General features: G+C 44.2%; 1 long non-coding RNA gene across 6 annotated transcripts; it reads right to left on the reverse strand.

Moving 5' to 3' along the window:
* Positions 1 to 4,975: 4,975 nt before the first annotated feature.
* LOC133395014 (uncharacterized) lies at positions 4,976 to 11,189 on the reverse strand. Of its 6 annotated transcripts, none has more exons than XR_009767125.1 (9): positions 10,861 to 11,187; positions 10,675 to 10,722; positions 10,245 to 10,563; positions 7,944 to 8,367; positions 6,313 to 7,874; positions 5,983 to 6,165; positions 5,609 to 5,878; positions 5,180 to 5,425; positions 4,976 to 5,088 (listed from the first exon to the last, which is right to left on the reverse strand). It is a non-coding gene; the product is annotated as an uncharacterized LOC133395014 (long non-coding RNA). The 6 variants fall into 6 exon arrangements; XR_009767127.1 differs by having other exon boundaries at positions 7,944 to 8,147; positions 8,269 to 8,367; positions 10,675 to 11,187; XR_009767128.1 differs by having other exon boundaries at positions 6,313 to 7,652; positions 7,747 to 7,874; positions 10,675 to 11,187.
* Between the last annotated feature and the right edge of the window lie 6,512 nt (positions 11,190 to 17,701).

The raw sequence follows: 17,701 nt of genomic DNA on the forward strand, positions 1-17,701 counted from the left end.
GGTTGTCCCAAGGTGTCCCAAGGTGTCCCCAAGGTTTATACAAATACTCTAGAATGACTTCCGAGGTTGTCCCAAGGTGTGCCCAAGGTTCATACAAACACTCTAGAATGACTTCAGAGGTTTTCCCAAGGTGTCCCCAAGGTTCATACAAACACTTTAGAATGACTTGCGAAGTTGTCCCAAGGTGTCCCCAAGGTTCATACGACCACTCTAGAATGACTTCCGAGGTTGTCCTGAAGTGTCCCCAAGGTGTCCCCAAGGTTCATACCAGCAATCTAGAATGACTTTTGAGGTTGTCCCAAGGTGTCCCTAAGGTTCATTTTATCACTCTAGAATGACTTCCGAGGTTGTCCCAAGGTGTCCCAAGGTGTCCCCAAGGTTCATACAAACACTCTAGAATGACTTCCGAGGTTGTCCCAAGGTGTGCCCAAGGTTCATTAAAACACTTTAGAATGACTTCCGAGGTTGTCCCACGGTGTGCCCAAGGTTCATACAAACATTTAATGACTTCCAAGGATGTCTTGAGGTGTGCCCAAGGTTCATATAAAAACGTTAGAATGACTTCCGAGGTTGTCCTGAGCTGTCCCCAAGGTTCATACAAACACTCTAGAATGACTTCCGAGGTTGTCCCAAGGTGTCACCAAGGTTCATACAAATACGCTAGCATGACTTCGTAGGTTGTCCCAATGTGTCCCTAAGGTTCATACAAACACTCTAGAATGACTTCCGAGGTTGTCCCAAGGTGTCCCAATATGTGCCCAAGGTTCATACAAACACTCTAGAATGACTTCCGAGGTTGTCCTGAGTTGTCCCCAAGGTGTCCCCAAGGTTCATACAAACACTCTAGAATGACTTTTGAGGTTGTACCAAGGTGTCCCCAAGGTTCATACAAACACTCTAGAATGACTTTCGAGGTTGTCCCAAGGTGTTCCCAAGGTTCATACAAACACTCTAGAATGACTTCCGAGGTTGTCCCACGGTGTCCCAAGGTGTGCCCAAGGTTGATACAAACACTCCAGAATGACTTTTGAGGTTGTCCCAAGGTGTCCCCAAGGTTCATACAAACACTCTAGAATGACTTTTGAGGTTGTCCCAAGGTGTCCCCAAGGTTCATACAAACACTCTAGAATGACTTCCTAGGTTGTCCCAAGGTGTGCCCAAGGTTCATACAAACACTATAGATTGACTTCCGAGGTTGTCCCAAGGTGTCCCAAGGTGTCCCCAAGGTTTATACAAACACTCTAGAATGACTTCCGAGGTTGTCCCAAGGTGTGCCCAAGGTTCATACAAACACTCTAGAATGACTTCAGAGGTTGTCCCAAGGTGTCCCAAAGGTTCATACAAACACTTTAGAATGACTTGCGAAGTTGTCCCAAGGTGTCCCCAAGGTTCATACAACCACTCTAGAATGACTTCCAAGGTTGTCCTGAAGTGTCCCCAAGGTGTCCCCAACGTTTATACCAGCAATCTAGAATGACTTTTGAGGTTGTCCCAAGGTGTCCCCAAGGTTCATACTATCACTCTAGAATGACTTCCGAGGTTGTCCCAAGGTGTCCCAAGGTGTCCCCAAGGTTCATACAAACACTCTAGAATGACTTCCGAGGTTGTCCCAAGGTGTGCCCAAGGTTCATTAAAACACTTTAGAATGACTTCCGAGGTTGTTTCACGGTGTGCCCAAGGTTCATACAAACATTTAATGACTTCCAAGGATGTCTTGAGGTGTGCCCAAGGTTCATATAAAAAAGTTAGAATGACTTCCGAGGTTGTCCTGAGCTGTCCCCAAGGTTCATACAAACACTCTAGAATGACTTCCGAGGTTGCCCCAAGGTGTCACCAAGGTTCATACAAATACGCTAGCATGACTTCGTAGGTTGTCCCAAGGTGTCCCTAAGGTTCATACAAACACTCTAGAATGACTTCCGAGGTTGTCCCAAGGTGTCCCAATATGTGCCCAAGGTTCATACAAACACTCTAGAATGACTTCCGAGGTTGTCCTGAGGTGTCCCCAAGGTGTCCCCAAGGTTCATACAAACACTCTAGAATGACTTTTGAGGTTGTCCCAAGGTGTCCCCAAGGTTCATACAAACTCTCTAGAATGACTTCCGAGGTTGTCCCAAGGTGTCCCAAGGTGTCCCCAAGGTTCATACAAACACTCTAGAATGACTTCCGAGGTTGTCCCAAGGTGTGCCCAAGGTTCATACAAACACTCTAGAATGACTTCCGAGGTTGTCCCACGGTGTCCCAAGGTGTGCCCAAGGTTGATACAAACACTCCAGAATGACTTTTGAGGTTGTCCCAAGGTGTGCCCAAGGTTCATACAAACACTCTAGAATGACTTCCGAGGTTGTCCCACGGTGTGCCCAAGGTTCATACAAACATTTAATGACTTCCAAGGATGTCTTGAGGTGTGCCCAAGGTTCATATAAAAACGTTAGAATGACTTCCGAGGTTGTCCTGAGCTGTCCCCAAGGTTCATACAAACACTCTAGAATGACTTCCGAGGTTGTCCCAAGGTGTCCCCAAGGTTCATACAAACACTCTAGAATGACTTCAGAGGTTGTCCCAAGGTGTCCCCAAGGTTCATACAAACACTAGAACACATACGAGGTTATCCCAAGGTGTCCCCAAGGTTCATACAAACACTATAGAATGACTTCCGAGGTTGTCCCAAGGTGTGCCCAAGGTTCATACAAACACTCTAGAATGACTTCCGAGGTTGTCCCAAAATGTACCCAAGGTTCATACAAACACTCTAGAATGACTTCAGAGGTTGTCCTGAGGTGTCCCCAAGGTTCATACAAACACTCTAGAATGACTTCCGAGGTTGTCATGAGGTGTCCCCAAGGTGTCCCCAAGGTTCATACAAATACTCTAGAATGACTTTTGAGGTTGTCCCAAGGTGTCCACAAGGTTCATACAAACTCTCTAGAATGACTTCCGAGGTTGTCCCAAGGTGTCCCCAAGGTTCATACAAACACTATAGAATGACTTCCGAGGTTGTCCCAAGGTGTCCCAAGGTGTCCCCAAGGTTCATACAAACACTCTAGAATGACTTCCGAGGTTGTCATGAGGTGTCCCCAAGGTGTCCCCAAGGTTCATACAAATACTCTAGAATGACTTTTGAGGTTGTCCCAAGGTGTCCCCAAAGTTCATACAAACTCTCTAGAATGACTTCCGAGGTTGTCCCAAGGTGTCCCCAAGGTTCATAGAAACACTCTAGAATGACTTCCGAGGTTTTCCCAAGGTGTCCCAAGGTGTCCCCAAGGTTCATACAATTCAGCTAGCATGACTTCCGAGGTTGTCCCAAGGTGTCCCCAAGGTTCATACAAATACTCTAGAATGACTTCCGCGGTTGCTCCAAGGTGTCCCCAAGGTTCATAGAAATACTCTAGAATGACTTCCGAGGTTGTCTCAAGGTGTGCCCAAGGTTCATACAAACACTCTAGAATGACTTCCGCGGTTGTCCCAAGGTGTTCTCAAGGTTCATACAAACACTCTAGAATGACTTCCGAGGTTGTCCCAAGGTGTACCCAAGGTTGATACAAACACTCTAGAATGACTTTTGAGGTTGTCCCAAGGTATGCCCAAGGTTCATACAAACTCTCTAGAATGACTTTCGAGGTTGTCCCAAGGTTTCCCAAGGTGTCCCCAAGGTTCATACAAACACTATAGAATGACTTCCGAGGTTGTCCCAAGGTGTGCCCAAGGTTTATACAATCAATCTAGCATGACTTCAGAGGTTGTCCCAAGGTGTCCCTAAGGTTCATACAAACACTCTAGAAATCTTCCGAGGTTGTCCCAAGGTGTCCCCAAGGTTCATACTAACATTCTAGAATGACTTCCGAGGTTGTCCTGAGGTGTCCCCAAGGTTCATACAAACACTCTAGAATGACTTCCGAGGTTGTCCTGAGGTGTCCCCAAGGTGTCCCCAAGGTTCATACAAACACGTTAGACTGACTTCCGAGGTTTTCCCAAGGTGTGCCCAAGGTTCATACAAACACTCTAGAATGACTTCCGAGGTTGTCCCAAGGTGTGCCAAAGGTTCATACAAACACTCTAGAATGACTTCCGAGGTTGTCCTGAGGTGTCCCCAAGGTGTCCCCACGGTTCAAACAAACACTCTAGAATGACTTTTGAGGTTGTCCCAAGGTGTGCCCAAGGTTCATACAAACACTCTAGAATGACTTCCGAGGTTGTCCCAAGGTGTCCCCAAGGTTCATACAAACACTCTAGAATGACTTCCGAGGTTGTCCCAAGGTGTCCCAAGGTGTCCCCAAGGTTCATACAAACACTCTAGAATGACTTCCGAGGTTGTCCTGAGGTGTCCCCAAGGTGTCCCCAAGGTTCATACAAACACTCTAGAATGACTTCCGAGGTTGTCCCAAGATGTGCCCAAGGTTCATACAAACACTCTAGAATGACTTTCGAGGTTGTCCCAAGGTGTCCCCAAGGTTCATACAAACACTCTAGTATGTCTTCCGAGGTTGTTCCACGGTGTCCCCAAGGTTCATACAAACACTCTAGAATGACTTTTGAGGTTGTCCCAAGGTGTCCAGAAGGTTCATACAAACATTCTAGATTGACTTCCGAGGTTGTCCCAAGGTGTCCCCAAGGTTCATACAAACACTCTTGAAAACTTCCGAGGTTGTCCCAAGGTGTCCCAAAGGTTCATACAAACACTCTAGAACGACTTCAGAGGTTGTCCTGAGGTGTCCCAAGGTTCATACAAACTCTCTAGAATGACTTCAGAGGTTGTTCCACGGTGTCCCCAACCCGGCAGGCAATTGACAGCTAAACTGAAGGCGCCGGAGGAGGAGAAACGGGCGCCCAACCGTGCATGGCTCAGGCGCCCAACGGAAGACATGATTGGGCGTGGGGGGGTACGGATGAAACGGACCTCCCGTTCTTTCGTGTATTGTTTACATTCGTTTATCCGTGTATTTCTTTCATTCGGGTTGTTTATCAACACAGTGTATTTCAAATTTACCGTTACTTTATTGAAAAATAAAATATTCTAAAAATACACTATTTTTCATACAAACCTTATTCAGCGCACGAAAACGGGTATCACGGAGTTCCAGCATTCACCTGTAATTAAATTAAAACATAAAACATAAAATAAGTAAAGAAAGTTATTTGCATTTCGTACAAATAAAGCGTTGAGAATGCAATACATTACCATTATCAACATGTTTGTTCTATTCAACATGTTCAAACAACATGTTGTAGCCGCCTAAAACAAACATGCCTCCAGTTGAAATGATAGTATGACGACGAACGTGCAGGAGTTGCGTCGTCATCGAGGGCTAAGCCAGCTTCATCGTTTTGGCAGCATTCCGTTAACCAGATGTGATTGTCCTTCGTTATGAAGTGTAACTAACCGACCGTACATGATATGGCATTGAGGAGAACGGCTTATCTGAAACTAAAGAAAAAGAATAATATCAGTCAAGTGCATTTCATGCTGATCATTCGTGATCGTTTCTTGGATGTGCAAAGGAATAATGGGGACATTTTTACATATTTTTTCATTTGCACGCTTCCTACTCGCACCAGTGTAACTAACACCCAATACTATGCCATAGATTTGGGCGTGTTTGTTACGTACCTGTGGGCCCGGCAAGTTTTTACACTCTCGGAACGTCACCTCTGTGGCTCAAACATCTGTGCTAGCATTTTCAGAGCGCAAATATCGCCTTGGAATCATAACGCGTCTACCACGTCCATTCGTTCGGCGTACGTTTGCTGCAGGTGGTTGCTGTCCGCTTGGGCTTGCTTCAATATGCTGCGCTTCGTGCGGTGGTGATGATCTTTATGTTACCAAATTACTGCGACTTCCGGACGGTTGTGAGAGCCAGCTGTAATCTTCACAGCACAACTGAAATAGACAATATAAGAGAAAGTACTGTTAGTGGAGCGCAAACCATGTTAAACATTAATTTTAATTATATTACTTTAATCGTCAATTTGTCTTTCTCTTACATTTTACACTGTCACTAATTTTGGTAGCTTAGGTAAGCTAACAGTACGACGATGATCTGGATACCGCCAATCACCGGCTCGTAGATTCGTGAACGCATTCATCATCACTGAAGATTTGGTACCTCCATAACAGTCCGCCTCAGACGACGAAATTATTAGCAGTTGCGATCTGATACACGACGCCTAAACGCGATGAGAAAAAAAACACATAAAAAACGTTTTAGATGAAAAAAATAATGTCGGTTTGGCTTGATAAACATTAAAATTAAATGTTTATTTTGCTTTTTCGCACGGCATATTAGCTGAAATGAAAAAATTTACATTACTAACCAGTTTATCATACTGTCTTTATATTACTTTAGCTACTGACTTACTCGGACTGACTTAGGTCAGACTTACTTTAACTTTGCTTCAATTTAGCATGGGTCCAAGTTCCAGCCGATATGCATGTTGGTGGCGAGTAACTCGAAAACACCAAGAAAAGGTACATAAAACGCGGGTACGTGAGCTTGGCGACATTCGGTAGCACAAGCAACAGGCACAATATTCGACATTACACCATATCCTATTCCTTCTTCCACAAGTCCTTTAACTCCTCCCACTCATTCATAAGTCTGCTCGAAATGCAGTATAAAAGGGCTAACACTTTGCTAAACAATTTTAGTTCAACTTCAGACTCCAAAGTTAATACATCGTGTCAGTGCCTCGTGAAAAAGTGTCTAAAAGTGTCTTTTGTGTAAATTTGAAAATATTAGTGCAATTTCGTACATTTTGCAAAAGTTACACCATGTCGACGCAAGATAAACTAACGTGTCTTCGTTTGGAGGAAGAAGTTGTGGAAGAGTCTCAAGTACCACTTCCTCTACAAGTGATGCCTTCGGCCATTGCGGGTGTGCAGTCGTTTCGTCATTCAGATGTGCCAGTCCGTGTTGTTGGACAACTTCCGACGACAAGTGCAGTGCCATCGGTGGTTCCGGTTGCCGTTCCTCGTGCCATTCGTCCTCCCGGCTTGCCGGTCCGTGTTGTTGGACAACTTCCGACGACAAGTGCAGTGCCATCGGTGGTTTCGGTTGCCATTCCTCGTGCCATCCGTCCTCCCGGCTTGCCGGTCCGTGTTGTTGGACAACTTCCGACGACAAGTGCAGTGCCGACGGTGATTTCGGTTGCCGTTCCTAGTGCCATTCGTCCTCCCGGCTTGCCGGTCCGTGTTGTTGGACAACTCACGACAACAAGTGCAGTGCCTTCGGTGGTTTCAGTGGCCGGTCAGCGCGCACGGCTCAGTCAACAAAGAATGCCAGTTCGTGTTGTTGAACAGGTGAAGGTAACGGATGCAGTGTCAGCGCTGGTCTCGAGTGCCGGTGATGGTAATCATCATCGGTCAACATTACCTGGTGTTGCTGCACCATTCCGTCCGTTAGGCCAGCAACATGGACAGCAACCGTCAACTAGTACTGCTGCGCCATCATTGGTACCGGTTGCTGATGCTCTACCGCAGCAATCAGCCATGAAGATCGGTAGACAACAGGCATTGACGGGATCTGCAGTACCATCGATTGGATCGTTTGCCGAAGTTCATGCTCCGAAGAACCAGCGTGGTATGAAGACCACTGTTGTAAGACAACAATTACCCACCAGTGCTTCTGCATCGGTGATAGCGGCTGCTGGAGGATCTGTTTGTGTTGTGAGCCGTACACCAGCCAAAATGATCAGCGTTAATGTTCAAAAACCATCAACGAGTACTGCTATATCTGAGCAATCTTTTACCGGTGTTCCTAGCCAGATCCGACCGCCAGGCAAGATAGTTGATGGTGGAAACCAAGAGCCATCGACAAGCACCGGTACATCGAACATAAAGACTGAACGAGCAACTGGTAGTGTTGTGAAAAATTTGCCTGAAAATATAACCAGGAAAAGTTATCAGAAACCGTCAACGAGTTCTGCTACGTTTTCAGTGTACGAACCTGTGCTGCCTTCGTCGCCAATAATGATGATCACCGACGATGAACACCAGACTGCAGCAGGAGCAAAGCAAACAGTCCTTTCAATTACTTCAACAGAGCATTCTGGAAGCTGCTGCCCTCTTTGTCGGATGATGTTAATGAAAATTGATGCACGCAGCGCTCAGATATTGGTGATTTTAAATGAGCAGTCCACAATACTGAATCCTATGAAGGGTATAAGAAGAAATGCGCAGAGTTTAGCCATGGAAAAAATCGGAAATGAACAACAGTTTGATGCTTTTGAAGCAAAAATAGCTGAAGATGATTTTGCATTTTGCAGTTATACTCAAAGGATAGATGCAGATATCAGCAGCCAGGATGCCAACAACAGGATGCATGAGGCTTTAGACGTGTTGTTTGATAGGAATTTTCTTGCACGGTGTAGCTGGGAAGGATCGTCAGGAAAAAAAAATAGCTTTAAGTAAATACCGAAATACAGTGCGCTTATTTAAGTCTATCGCCACAAACCACGTAGGAATAGAAGTAGATATAGAATATGTTAAAGAATATTTAAAAAGAAAACTGACGCATGCACCGGCAAGAGTAAACATGCAGGGAAATGTTAAAACAAGCTGCCATAGAAGGAAGAAATAAAAATATATTTATTTAATTAAATTGCTCTACCTATTCATAGTTGCCGTTACCGCATCGCCGTTTATATATTACATATTATTTATTGATAAAAATATTGCTTTTCCATTTTTATTTATTGTAATGTACTATTGATACTATGTTACAGCTTATATCTATTCTTTAATAAACTTCGAAGCAGTCCTTGCGTCTGATAGAAAAACAATTTCTAAATCCTGAAATGGTGAAACACCAACGTAATATCTTGAAAATGAAATGAAAGATTGTAAAACACTTTACCAATTCATAATTAACCAAGAACTCAAACCAAATATACAAAAATACATACATTACATTAACATACATTTACATTTAAACATTACATTTAAATTCTTATAAACAATATAACGGCCAACCTTATATAAGGTAAAGGTAAACATCCTTTTAGGTTAAGTCAAATTTTATTATTTATTTTCACTTCATTAATGTGTCTATAAGAGGTACAAATACATAATTACTATCATCAGTTTTAATTGCAACTAATTTACACTTTATATCTTCTATCAAAAATACCATCTCTTGTGTAGAAAGATCGTTCACTTCAGCTTCATAAATGTCTTCCATCAATGGCGAAGAACAGTATTTATCTGGACTAATTATTTTATCAAATGCCTTCCCGTAAATGTTAATAACAGATCCTACTTGTGTTGCCCTACAATATTGAACAATGTAATTATCTTTTGTTAGAAACCAATTTGCCTGAGAAGTTGGATAAAATGTGGTATTATAATTTACATGCAGTACTACTCCTTTTTTTACGTGTTCCAAATAAGGGTATGAGTTATTTCTTGCCGTTCGAGATTTCGAAGATTGTTCCGATATTCTATTTGCAGCAAATAAAACAAAATAAATTATGTCAAAGATCCTCGAACATGTAAAGAATGCGAGAGGAATGCATATAAATTATAAGTTTGGTGTTATATTTGTTCAGAAAAATATTTTCTGTAGAATGAATAAAGTGGGCACTTTATTTTGGCACAGCAATTTTGATCAATTTTGGAAAAAATATTTTTTCTTGAAGCAAGCTTCTCATTTTTGTCATGCTATGGTACTGCGCATTCTTAAGCATATCACGAACAATGTTTCAAAAAATAAAGCAGAACAATAACTTCATTTTTCACGGAACAAATGGAAAAAATGTAAAATTGTAAGTAGTGGCCACTTTATATTGCCGGCCACTGTAAAATGGCTGTTGGTTTCATTTTGCAAATCAGTAACAGCCATCGCGTTTTTGCTCCTACCATTTATTGTACTTTAGTGCCCACTGTCAACCGTTTGACGATTGACACAGGTGCTAATTTCAAACGTCTTCCGTCTTATTAGCAGGAACAACGCTAACGATATTCCGGAAAATAAATAATGCTGTTGCATCTTAATAGATATAAATAAAGTACGTTAACAGCATTAACACGATTATACGACGACAATACGACCATAACAAACTCTGGTGTCAATCGTCGCGGTCAAGCAACAGCAACTAAACCCGAGAAAGGCCGGGATAAGCTGATCCGTAACTAAACTAATGCTCTAATTAATAAATAACCGAATTAATGAATAATTCGATAAACACATGCATTCACATATATATATATATAAATATATAAATATAAATGTTACCTATATAAATATTACCATCAATTGTTTACAACGATGTTCACAGTGTGCCGTAACTCTCTTCAATTCCCAAACTTGAGATAATTTCCACCTGGAACGAAATGCTTCCGGTTGTTGCTCTGACCGCGCAGTTTCCATAAGGCCGGCGCCGACGATCCAAGGTTGTTGTAAACAAAAATAAGGATAAGAAATCTAAAAGTAAAAAGAATCAAAGTTTCCTTACCATCATGCCCACTTTGATGGCTTTCCAATATCCTTCGCATGAAATCCGCTGCGTGCATACGAGGTGAATCGGATTTGTGTGCCTTCGGACAGCTTGAAACACAACTGAAGAACACTGATAACATCGATTATTCTTAATGTTAAACGGCAAATTTTATCCGATTAGTTATTTAATGTCAGCGTAATGAAAAGTTACAAATACAACAACTTTAATTCACATACATACCTGTGGAGGCGAAATAGCTGCACGTATCTAACCTCCAATCTGTTTCTCCTGGTAAACGATAAGGACACCCAAAAATATTGAAAATTAGATGGGTACAACTGAACATTAGACGGATACGTTTAAATATTTCTAATTTATAACACTTAAGCACATATTTTTGCTTCACATTAAGCACAACAAACTAACATATGAAGCTTCAATATTTCAACGCTTCAATATTCGCCAACAGCACACAAGAGAATAGCACCATTGTTCATTACTTTTAAGTTCACATTACAAACTTTAACACTGAAAATATGAAACTAAAATACATTTTATCACAAAGACGCTTCTGCATCAATCTCTTTCACTTTGTAAACATAACCTCGATCCATCTTCGCTGCCTAAAATTTCACACACACACATCCACACACTGTACGTCGTCACATGCCGTTTGGTGCTGTTGCACGCACACAGTTGCAGTTCATCACCGCTCGTCCGTGTTTCTTCCTGCTCTTCCATGCGTTTCCACACCCCTCGCCCTAGTATGAAACGTCAATTGCCTGCCGGGAAGGTTCATACAAACACTCTAGAATGACTTCCGAGGTTGTCCCAAGGTGTCCCAAGGTGTCCCCAAGGTTCATACAAACACTCTAGAATGACTTCAGAGGCTGTCCCAAGGTATGCCCAAGGTTCATACAAACACTCTAGAATGACTTCAGAGGTTGTCCCAAGGTGTCCCAAGGTGTCCCCAAGGTTCATACAAGCATTCTAGAATGACTTCAGAGGTTGTTCCAAGGTGTCCCCAAGGTTCATACAAACACTAGAAAACATACGAGGTTATCCCAAGGTGTCCCCAAGGTTCATACAAACACTATAGAATGACTTCCGAGGTTGTCCCAAGGTGTGCCCAAGGTTCATACAAACACTCTAGAATGACTTCCGAGGTTGTCCCAAAATGTACCCAAGGTTCATACAAACACTCTAGAATGACTTCAGAGGTTGTCCCAAGGTGTCCCCAAGGTTCATACAAACACTCTAGCATGACTTCCGAGGTTGTCCTGAGGTGTCCCCAAGGTGTCCCCAAGGTTCATACAAACACTCTAGAATGACTTTTGAGGTTGTCCCAAGGTGTCCCCAAGGTTCATACAAACTCTCTAGAATGACTTCCGAGGTTGTCCCAAGGTGTCCCCAAGGTTCATACAAACACTCTAGAATGACTTCAGAGGTTGTCCCAAGGTGTCCCAAGGTGTCCCCAAGGTTCATACAAGCATTCTAGAATGACTTCAGAGGTTGTCCCAAGGTGTCCCCAAGGTTCATACAAACACTCTAGAATGACTTCCGCGGTTGTCCCAAGGTGTCCCCAAGGTTCATACAAACACTATAGAATTACTTCCGAGGTTGTCCCAAGGTGTGCCCAAGGTTCATACAAACACTCTAGAATGACTTCCGAGGTTGTCCCAAAATGTACCCAAGGTTCATACAAACACTCTAGAATGACTTCAAAGGTTTTCCTGAGGTGTCCCCAAGGTTCATACAAACACTCTAGAATGACTTCCGAGGTTGTCCCAAGGTGTCCCAAGGTGTCCCCAAGGTTCATACAAACACGCTAGAATGACTTCAGAGGTTGTCCCAAGGTATGCCCAAGGTTCATACAAACACTCTAGAATGACTTCAGAGGTTGTCCCAAGGTGTCCCCAAGGTTCAAACAAACACTCTAGAATGACTTGCGTAGTTGTCCCAAGGTGTCCCCAAGGTTCATACAAACACTCTAGAATGACTTCCGAGGTTGTCCTGAGGTGTCCCCAAGGTGTCCCCAAGGTTCATACAAACACTCTAGAATGACTTTTGAGGTTGTCCCAAGGTGTCCCCAAGGTTCATACAAACTCTCTAGAATGACTTCCGAGGTTGTCCCAAGTTGTCCCCAAGGTTCATACAAACACTCTAGAATGACTTCCGAGGTTGTCCCAAGGTGTCCCAAGGTGTCCCCAAGGTTCATACAAGCATTCTAGAATGACTTCAGAGGTTGTCCCAAGGTGTCCCCAAGGTTCATACAAACACTAGAAAACATACGAGGTTATCCCAAGGTGTCCCCAAGGTTCATACAAACACTATAGAATGACTTCCGAGGTTGTCCCAAGGTGTGCCCAAGGTTCATACAAACACTCTAGAATGACTTCAGAGGTTGTGCCAAGGTGTCCCCAAGGTTCATACAAACTCTCTAGAATGACTTCCGAGGTTGTCCCAAGGTGTCCCCAAGGTTCATACAAACACTATAGAATGACTTCCGAGGTTGTCCCAAGGTGTCCAAAGGTGTCCCCAAGGTTCAAACAATTCAGCTAGCATGACTTCCGAGGTTGTCCCAAGGTGTCCCCAAAGTTCATACAAACACTCTAGAATGACTTCCGACGTTGTCCCAAGGTGTCCCCAAGGTTCATACAAACACTCTAGAATGACTTTTGAGGTTGTCCCAAGGTGTCCCCAAGGTTCATACAAACTCTCTAGAATGACTTCCGAGGTTGTCCCAAGTTGTCCCCAAGGTTCATACAAACACTCTAAAATAACTTTCGAGGTTGTCCCAAGGTGTCCCAAGGTGTCCCCAAGGTTCATACAAACACTCTAGAATGACTTCCGAGGCTGTCCCAAGGTGTCCCAAGTTGTCCCCAAGGTTCATACAAACACTCTAGAATGACTTCCGAGGTTGTCCCAAGGTGTGCCCAAGGTTCATACAAACACTCTAGAATGACTTCAGAGGTTGTCCTAAGGTGTCCCCAAGGTTCATACAAACACTCTAGAAAACTTCCGAGGTTATCCCAAGGTGTCCCCAAAGTTCATACAAACACTCTAGAATGACTTCCGACGTTGTCCCAAGGTGTCCCCAAGGTTCATACAAGCAATCTAGAATGACTTCAGAGGTTGTCCCAAGGTGTCCCCAAGGTTCAAACAAACACTCTAGAAAACTGCCGACGTTGTCCCAAGGTGTCCCCAAGGTTCATACAAACACTCTAGAATGACTTCCGACGTTGTCCCAAGGTGTCCCCAAGGTTCATACAAGCAATCTAGAATGACTTCAGAGGTTGTCCCAAGGTGTCCCCAAGGTTCAAACAAACACTCTAGAAAACTGCCGACGTTGTCCCAAGGTGTCCCCAAGGTTCATACAAACACTCTAGAATGACTTCCGAGGTTGTCCCAAGGTGTCCCAAGGTGTCCCCAAGGTTCATACAAACACTCTAGAATGACTTCCGAGGTTGTCCCAAGGTGTCCCAAGTTGTTCCCAAGGTTCATACAAACACTCTAGAATGACTTCCGAGGTTGTCCCAAGGTGTGCCCAAGGTTCATACAAACACTCTAGAATGACTTCAGAGGTTGTCCTAAGGTGTCCCCAAGGTTCATACAAACACTCTAGAATGACTTTCGAGGTTGTCCTAAGGTGTCCCCAAGGTTCATACAAACAATCTAGAATGACTTCAGAGGTTGTCCCAAGGTGTCCCCAAGGTTGATACAAACACTCTAGAATGACTTTTGAGGTTGTCCCACGGTGTCCCCAAGGTTCATACAAACTCTCTAGAATGAATTCCGAGGTTGTCCCAAGGTGTCCCAAGGTGTCCCAAAGGTTCATACAAATACTCTAGAATGACTTCCGAGGTTGTCCCAAGGTGTCCCCAAGGTTCATACAAACTCTCGAGAATGACTTCCGAGGTTGTCCCAAGGTGTCCCCAAGGTTCATACAAGCAATCTAGAATGACTTCAGTGGTTGTCCCAAGGTGTCCCCAAGGTTCATACAAACACTCTAGTATGTCTTCCGAGGTTGTCCCAAGGTGTCCCCAAGGTTCATACAAACACTATAGAATGACTTCCGAGGTTGTTCCACGGTGTCCCCAAGGTTCATACAAACACTCTTGAAAACTTCTGAGGTTGTCCCAAGGTGTCCCCAAGGTTCATACAAACACTCTAGAACGACTTCCGAGGTTGTCCCAAGGTGTCCCCAAGGTTCATACAAACACTAGAAAACATACGAGGTTATCCCAAGGTGTCCCCAAGGTTCATACAAACACTCTAGAATGACTTCCGAGGTTGTCCCAAGGTGTCCCACGGTGTCCCCAAGGTTCATACAAACACTCTAGAATGACTTCCGAGGTTGTCCCAAGGTGTGCCCAAGGTTTTTACAAACACTCTAGAATGACTTCAGAGGTTGTCCCAAGGTGTCCCCAAGGTTCATACAAACACTTTAGAATGACTTGCGAAGTTGTCCCAAGGTGTCCCCAAGGTTCATACAAACACTCTAGAATGACTTCCTAGATTGTCCCAAGGTGTACCCAAGGTTCATACAAACACTCTAGAATGACTTCCGAGGTTGTCCCAAGGTGTCCCCAAGGTTCATACAAACACTCTAGAATGACTTCCGAGGCTGTCCCAAGGTGTCCCAAGGTGTCCCCAAGGTTCATACAAGCAATCTAGAATGACTTCAGAGGTTGTCCCAAGGTGTCCCCAAGGTTCAAACAAACACTCTAGAAAACTGCCGACGTTGTCCCAAGGTGTCCCCAAGGTTCATACAAACACTCTAGAATGACTTCCGAGGTTGTCCCAAGGTGTCCCAAGGTGTCCCCAAGGTTCATACAAACACTCTAGAATGACTTCCGAGGTTTTCCCAAGGTGTCCCAAGTTGTCCCCAAGGTTCATACAAACACTCTAGAATGACTTCCGAGGTTGTCCCAAGGTGTGCCCAAGGTTCATACAAACACTCTAGAATGACTTCAGAGGTTGTCCTAAGGTGTCCCCAAGGTTCATACAAACACTCTAGAATGACTTCCGAGGTTGTCCTAAGGTGTCCCCAAGGTTCATGCAAACAATCTAGAATGACTTCAGAGGTTGTCCCAAGGTGTCCCCAAGGTTGATACAAACACTCTAGAATGACTTTTGAGGTTGTCCCAAGGTGTCCCCAAAGTTCATACAAACACTCTAGAATGACTTCCGAGGTTGTCCCAAAATGTGCCCAAGGTTCATACAAACACTCTAGAATGACTTCAGAGGTTGTCCTAAGGTGTCCCCAAGGTTCATACAAACACTCTAGAATGACTTCCGAGGTTGTCCTAAGGTGTCCCCAAGGTTCATACAAACATTCTTGAAAACTTCTGAGGTTGTCCCAAGGTGTCCCCAAGGTTCATACAAACACTCTAGAACGACTTCCGAGGTTGTCCCAAGGTGTCCCCAAGGTTCATACAAACACTCTAGAATGACTTTTGAGGTTGTCCCAAGGTGTCCCCAAGGTTCATACAAACACTCTAGAATGACTTCCGAGGTTGTCATGAGGTGTCCCGAAGGTGTCCCCAAGGTTCATACAAATACTCTAGAATGACTTTTGAGGTTGTCCCAAGGTGTCCCCAAGGTTCATACAAACTCTCTAGAATGACTTCCGAGGTTGTCCCAAGGTGTCCCCAAGGTTCATACAAACACTATAGAATGACTTCCGAGGTTGTCCCAAGGTGTCCCAAGGTGTCCCCAAGGTTCATACAAACACTCTAGAATGACTTCCGAGGTTGTCCCAAGGTGTGCCCAAGGTTCATACAAACACTCTAGAATGACTTCAGAGGTTGTCCCAAGGTGTCCCCAAGGTTCATACAAACACTCTAGAATGACTTCCGAGGCTGTCCCAAGGTGTCCCAAGGTGTCCCCAAGGTTCATACAAGCAATCTAGAATGACTTCAGAGGTTGTCCCAAGGTGTCCCCAAGGTTCAAACAAACACTCTAGAAAACTGCCGACGTTGTCCCAAGGTGTCCCCAAGGTTCATACAAACACTCTAGAATGACTTCCGAGGTTGTCCCAAGGTGTCCCAAGGTGTCCCCAAGGTTCATACAAACACTCTAGAATGACTTCCGAGGTTTTCCCAAGGTGTCCCAAGTTGTCCCCAAGGTTCATACAAACACTCTAGAATGACTTCCGAGGTTGTCCCAAGGTGTGCCCAAGGTTCATACAAACACTCTAGAATGACTTCAGAGGTTGTCCTAAGGTGTCCCCAAGGTTCATACAAACACTCTAGAATGACTTCCGAGGTTGTCCTAAGGTGTCCCCAAGGTTCATGCAAACAATCTAGAATGACTTCAGAGGTTGTCCCAAGGTGTCCCCAAGGTTGATACAAACACTCTAGAATGACTTTTGAGGTTGTCCCAAGGTGTCCCCAAAGTTCATACAAACACTCTAGAATGACTTCCGAGGTTGTCCCAAAATGTGCCCAAGGTTCATACAAACACTCTAGAATGACTTCAGAGGTTGTCCTAAGGTGTCCCCAAGGTTCATACAAACACTCTAGAATGACTTCCGAGGTTGTCCTAAGGTGTCCCCAAGGTTCATGCAAACAATCTAGAATGACTTCAGAGGTTGTCCCAAGGTGTCCCCAAGGTTCATACAAACACTCTAGAATGACTTCCGAGGTTGTCCCAAGGTGTGCCCAAGGTTCATACAAACACTCTAGAATGACTTCAGAGGTTGTCCCAAGGTGTCCCCAAGGTTCATACAAACACTCTAAAATGACTTTCGAGGTTGTCCCAAGGTGTCCCAAGGTGTCCCCAAGGTTCATACAAACACTCTAGAATGACTTCCGAGGCTGTCCCAAGGTGTCCCAAGGTGTCCCCAAGGTTCATACAAGCAATCTAGAATGACTTCAGAGGTTGTCCCAAGGTGTCCCCAAGGTTCATACAAACACTCTAGAATGACTTCCGAGGTTGTCCCAAGGTGTGCCCAAGGTTCATACAAACACTCTAGAATGACTTCAGAGGTTGTCCCAAGGTGTCCCCAAGGTTCATACAAACACTCTAGAATGACTTCCGAGGTTGTCCCAAGGTGTGCCAAAGGTTCATACAAACACTCTAGAATGACTTCCGAGGTTGTCCTGAGGTGTCCCCAAGGTGTCCCCACGGCTCAAACAAACACTCTAGAATGACTTTTGAGGTTGTCCCAAGGTGTGCCCAAGGTTCATACAAACACTCTAGAATGACTTCCGAGGTTGTCCCAAGGTGTCCCCAAGGTTCATACAAACACTCTAGAATGACT

The sequence above is a fragment of the Anopheles gambiae genome, unplaced genomic scaffold (assembly GCF_943734735.2).
Source record: "Anopheles gambiae unplaced genomic scaffold, idAnoGambNW_F1_1 scaffold_12, whole genome shotgun sequence".
Lineage (NCBI taxonomy): Eukaryota > Metazoa > Arthropoda > Insecta > Diptera > Culicidae > Anopheles > Anopheles gambiae.